The following is a 6,000-nucleotide window of genomic DNA, read 5'->3' on the forward strand; positions in this document are numbered from 1 at the left end:
TGCAGAGCGACGTTGTTGGTGTTACTGTATTTCAGATGTGTGAAACCATTCAGATTCACGTGTGAAACAGCACACATCCCCCATACATACAATGATTTAATTCCTTTAGAGTGATCAGTCATGTCATAATCCAAATGAAGGAACCCAGACTGTTTCTTTTCAATGTGTCTAGAACTTTTTGGTGAAAATGCTGTTTTTTCTTGCTTTATATCCAAAAGTAATAGCTTTCTCAGTAATGCTATCAAAATTGATTCTAATATTTTGAAACTTGCTGTTGTGAAGTGCCAGTAATGAATTGAAAAAACAGAGGGACTCTGTTTTACAAGTGTAAAACCAGTCTTGCCTTCCCTTCACCTGGAGTCCGAGTGCATTGAAGGATTTCTGCATCACTTGGATTTTGAGGCAGCAGTGTTGGAGCAGCTTCATTGTTCTGAGACAGACTGTGAGTTGATATTTCATTAGTGCAGATGCAGGAACCACAGAGCAGTGTTGTGTTATGCACACCTTGCTCTCTTGGTAGTGATGGCCAGATCCATCCTGTGAAGAGGAGACAGCATTCCAGGTAGGTGCCTTATTCCACTGCTTCCCAAATCTTCTCTTTGCACTTTAGCTAGAGCCTGATTCTTATAACTTTGTAGGAGCTTGTGGTCTCAGGTATTCAAAAGTCAATGTTCCCTGCCTCACAGGGAAATGATTTAATGAAAGTTGAAGCAATATCTTTGGTTTGCTGATGTCAGCACAGGGCAGCTGTAATGGAATAATAATTTGGGAGGAATTTATTGATGATTCTGTAGAGAATGATGATGCCCCAGTTAGTATTTTGTCCTTAAGGAAAGCTGACCCAGGATTTCTGCAGTGCAGGGGCTTTCGTGGTTATCTAACTGAAAATTGGTGCCATAAAGGCATGGTTGAAGGATTCATAAAGACAGGTTTTCTTAATAGATGTCATGTGAAAATGTTCTGCTTCCAGATTAATTCTTCAGTTACCAAGTCAAGATATTGGACTGAAAAAAATGTCAAGACATCTAAATAGAAGTGAAGTACTTTCAGCAGACTATTTTCTTTTTTTCCACAGAATTTTTCTAACTTGTTCTAGATGCTGGGTGCCCTGATTTTAACCTTGAGAGCACTGTATTTTGAGCTTTCTGAACATTTCCAGACTTCACTGGCGTGGTGACAGCTCGGACTGAGCGTTCTGCCTTCACAATTAGAGAATCAAAGGGCCCAGCTCACAGTGATGCTGATGGGAAATTCCCAATTACTTCAGTGCAAGCAGACCTAGGGCAGCACTTCTGAAAAGAGAAGTTGGTGGATGAAGAATTTTTTATTCTGACATATCAAAAATCATTCCATTAAGATAAAGTTTCCTGTGGCTCTGAAGTGCTCATTCCACAAACCTAAAACAACTTTTGCTCCTTGTGTGTTGTCTCAGCCTTGGTGGAAACCATGAAATCTCCAGGCTCTATTTAGTTTAATTTGTACCTTTGTCCTTGCTTCAAATGTTTCCTGCTGACAAGAATATCTGAAGGTGTGGGGCCTGCCTTTAATAAATGCCAGGCAGAGGGGCACAGGTGGGGGTTAAACCATGAGGACGTGACTGGGGGCTCTGTAAAGCTGCACTGGCTCTCCACAGCCTCTTTCTTGCTCAGGGAATTGTGCTGCTGCATCATTTGCATTTCCAGAAGCCACCTGGAGCACAGTGTCTGCTGGCTGTTGCACTTGGGCTGCACTGGGGATCTCTGCTTTATAAATATGGAAAAAGACCATTTTGTAATTGCACAATAACTATGTATTCATGTTGCTTGGGAGCCACAGTAATTTTGACATATATCCTTCAATTTCTCATAAGTGATTAGTTTTTAAAGTAGCAAATTCCCACCACAGGACAGTAGTGAAGAATTGCACTTAGTTTACTTCTTAAATAGTTATTTGAAAGTTCTGCAGTTCTTTCCCTTTCTATTGCTACAGCCCATCTGTCTTCAGTTTGCCTGAACACTGCAGAAAAGCCAGGTGCTGATTAGGTGGATGGGAACAAACTGCTTTCTAGCAGTGAGTAATTTGAAGCCAGGAGCCAATTCCCAAGACACACAGTTTGTGTAGTTTGTTGCAATTGTGTTGTTTACCATCTCATGCTCAGATTGGTAAAACTTGCTGTGTGTGCTGAATTAAATATTCTATTGTTTTAGTTTATTTATTTCTATCAAGTTCCTGCAGCTAATTCTATGGGAAAATCATTCAATATAGTTTTCATAGGGAACAAATTATAATTTTGCTCAGTGTGTTGTTCAAGCAGGGAATTCTCCAATACTTCTGGAAATGTCAGCTGTATAGAGGTGTAGTTTGGTGCTGTTGTCTGGACAGTGAGTGATCTCTAAATTTGGGCTTAGGTATATGTTTTTTTATTTTGAGCATTCAAGAGCTAAATACCTGTTGACCCATGTATTTATTTATCTCCTGGCTTATTCCTGTTTGCTTGGCTGGGTGGATAAATCAACTCAGTGTCTCCATCAAATGCTTTTCTAGTTGCAGGTAAATTGTGCCTCTGAATTGGACAATAAGAAACAATAAGGATGAGGAATCTGTCCCCATAGTGCTCTGTTAGTTTGAAATCAGCACATTGTGACTTTGTTTGCATGTGCAGCTGGATCACTTTTTATATGGAAATAAGAATTCCAAGAGTTCTGTCCAGCTCTTCAGCCATTTTATTCCACTTGTTCTAGGAGTACTTGCAAATAAGCAGAATAAAGGGGAATATTTTTGCTTTTGGAGTTTCTGTTTGGAAATAATGGGAGTCACCAAGTGATGAGGAAGGTGAGGGGAAATGTCTGAGGTTGTAGATGTGGAAGGACCCTTGGCAGTCAGGGAGCTGCACGTGCCTGGTCCTGCCAGGCTGCTCTCCAAGGCTTTCCTTTTGAAATGCTGCAATAACCTTAATGGGAAAGCATTTTCCTCTCTAATCTGAATCTTCTGTGCAATTAAAAGCATTTTGTCCACCCTGAATGTGAGGGGGGAAAAAAAAAGGTGTTTATGGTTCACAGCAGCCTTTTACATCTTTGAAATCTGTTCTGTCTTTTCTTCGTTAAGCTGAACTGTCCTCAGAGTATCTTAATCAATTCATCAACACCAGCTGCTCTCGTTGACAGGCAATCTAATGAATATTGAAATAAGAATCTTGTTTACAAAAAATACAGTCTCTGAAACAGGGCAGGGAGAAACTGAAAACAAAATAAGATTTCTGGTTTTGCAGTTCTGTTACAATAACTCTGAGAAGTAGCTCAACAATTTATAGGTTTTTTTGCTTTGCTGATGTCCCAGCAAGGACCCCCCTGGTTTCTGGAAGTTCTACATAAACACCTTTTTTCCCTTCTGCAACCTTTGTGTTGTTCACCCTTCCTCGTTTTCAGCTAGTGATAGGTTTTTATCCAAGGCTGCCCAGTAGGTCTATGGCAAAGCCAGGAATTAAACTCAAAGTAGAAAAAAGGACCAGGCTGAGGGTTGTATCTGCCCATGGCTTCCACCTGGGACCCTGCTCCCAGACCAACCCTGTGGCAGAAATGTTCCAGAAACAGTGAGAGTGGAGCAGGACCCTGGGAAGCAGGGCCTGCACTGAAACAAAACAGAAAACTGAATTCAGGAAATGCTCCAGTGACATATTAAGACACTGGTAATAGTAACAAGAAGGAGAGAAAAAATTAAACTGCTTTATATTAAACATTCTTTCAGGCAGCAAATGCTTTTTAATATGATAAAAATGTATTTCAGCTAAGGCTGCTGTCTTACAAAGGACTTCTTTTAAATAGACCAAAGTCACAAGGAGTCAACAAAATCCAAATCTATAGTGAATAAAAAAGCTTTAAACACATAGCATGTTTTAGAACTGGAAAACCCCAAACACTAAGTAGAGGCCATTGCTCAACTGAGACTGCTGCTGCCGTGGGGAGTATGGAGAAAATCTCCTTTTACAGCCCTGTTTGAGAGAGGAGTTTTAAGGATCCTGCAGTCCCAGTGGTGATAGAGAGGGTAGGTGTGTGCTGTATTTCCAGCTGCTTCCATATCCCCAAGGAGAAGTGGATGCCAGAAGAGGAGATTTTATTAGCACAGGATCACATATCATGGTACGTGTTCATTAATATTACAGAATTGCCACTGCTGCTGAGCAGGAGGGATGTGCTGTTTATCCATTAGATTTCTGCATCTCCTCTCTTTTCCAAAGCTTGCAATTCCAGCTGGCATGGCTGCAGCAGTGCTTGTTTCACGGTAAGCTGTGAGATTTTGGGTTTGTTACCTTGTCCCCGGGTTGGGGCAGGAGCTGTGCTTTGTCCAGGTTCCTGAGCAATCTCTGGTGTGAGCACCCAGCAGAGCAGTGCAAGCTCAGGAGTCCCAGCAGCACTCACCAGGTACTGAGGGCTGTTTCCAGAAAGCCAAAAAACAGCTTGATCTGGACTAATAGGGCTGGATTTAAACTTCCAGGGTGTGGGTGAGTGACTCGTTCAAGTATCCTGGCAGCTCTTCTGACCTGGAGTGATGCTGCTTGTACAGGACTATCCCAGGGTGTGGTAAGTGTGGACACAGGCTGAAAGGGCAATGTGGTGTTGCAATTGCTCGTGTAATCTGCACTGAACTACAAATGAGTAACAGAAAAGTGTCTTGGAATGGGAGCAAGTGTAGTCAGTCAGATCCAGAGCATAAGTGGTGTTATTATTTCCCATTTCCTGCAAGCCAATTTACTGCACTTTCCTGCCTTCCCCTCAATACAAAGCAGCAGCCAGAGGAGTCATTAAAAGAAAGCTCAGATCCCAAGATTGCCTGTAATTCAGACACTTCAGTGATAGAAAAATGTGTAGTTTCAAGAGAAAGCATGTGCAAGTACCAAACCTCCCCCAACTGCAGAGATGTGTGTCTGTTCAAACCAACCCCTCTGTGCTTCAGAGGAAACAATTTACTACTTAAGTAAATAAACACAGCTGTTAAGAAGTTAAGATTAGACTGTCAGATTCATCCTCAGCTGAGTAAATGATGGTGTACAGGCCTTCCCTGTCTGCAGAAGGGAAGATGGAGCATGTCTCAAGCGTGGAAAAAAAGGAGATTGAAAAGCAGATAAAAAAGCTGATGCATGGGGACCATGATCCTTCCAGCTGAAGGATGGATGGAGTGTACTTCCAAAGGGAATTATAGCAGATGCAGGTGTCTGTGTGGGTGTATGGGGGATGCAGGGAAAGGTTGGGATTTCAGGAAGAGTACCAGGCTGTCAGCTTTGCAGAGCAACAGGGAAACTTCCACAGGCACAGCTGGAGGCTGGAGCTGGCTGCTGTGCACTTCCAGACCTTCCTGTGCTTTCCTTGCATCAGTTTGTCCTGCAGGAGTGCTGGCTCTTCCCACTGTCCTGCTTCCTGTGGCACTGTCTGTGGCCATTAGCATCAGTATTTATACAGTATTTTATATCAGTATATATACAGGATTTAAGGAGTTTAAGGATTAATATCAGAATAGTCTCCTACGCAGCAACAGGGAGGGAATATGAGCAATGCTATGTTTTGCCTTTCTCACCAGTAAATGCACCCCAGGAGGGTGGAAGGCTTTTTCCCTCTTGGAATTATAGATATTTCTGGGGTGGCTGGCTGAAATTCAGCAGCCAAATCTCTAGGAACTTCAGTACAATTTTAGTACAAAAAACCCCACCCTCATCTCTGTGACTTAGGCTTTCAGCATTGATTACAGACATTCTGTGTAACCTCAGACAGTGGTTGCAGTTTATTTTGCATGGAAATCCACTGCTTTTCTGTCATTTTTGGTGCTGTCCTATTAAACTGTGCTACACTTTTTCCTAGTGCCAATGCCATGGTTGAAGTGCATGTTTTATGTCTTGTTTCATTTATTTTTCATCAGCCCAAGAGACTTTGCAGGTGGCAGGAGCTGCCTGGGAGCCTGGTTCCTTCCTCCTCTCTCCCTGCTTTCCCCTCCAGACACTGGCAAAAGCTCTGCTGATTTTCCTGCTGGTTG

This window comes from Sturnus vulgaris, chromosome 10 (assembly GCF_052056855.1).
Source record: "Sturnus vulgaris isolate bStuVul1 chromosome 10, bStuVul1.hap1, whole genome shotgun sequence".
Taxonomy (NCBI): Eukaryota; Metazoa; Chordata; class Aves; order Passeriformes; family Sturnidae; genus Sturnus; species Sturnus vulgaris.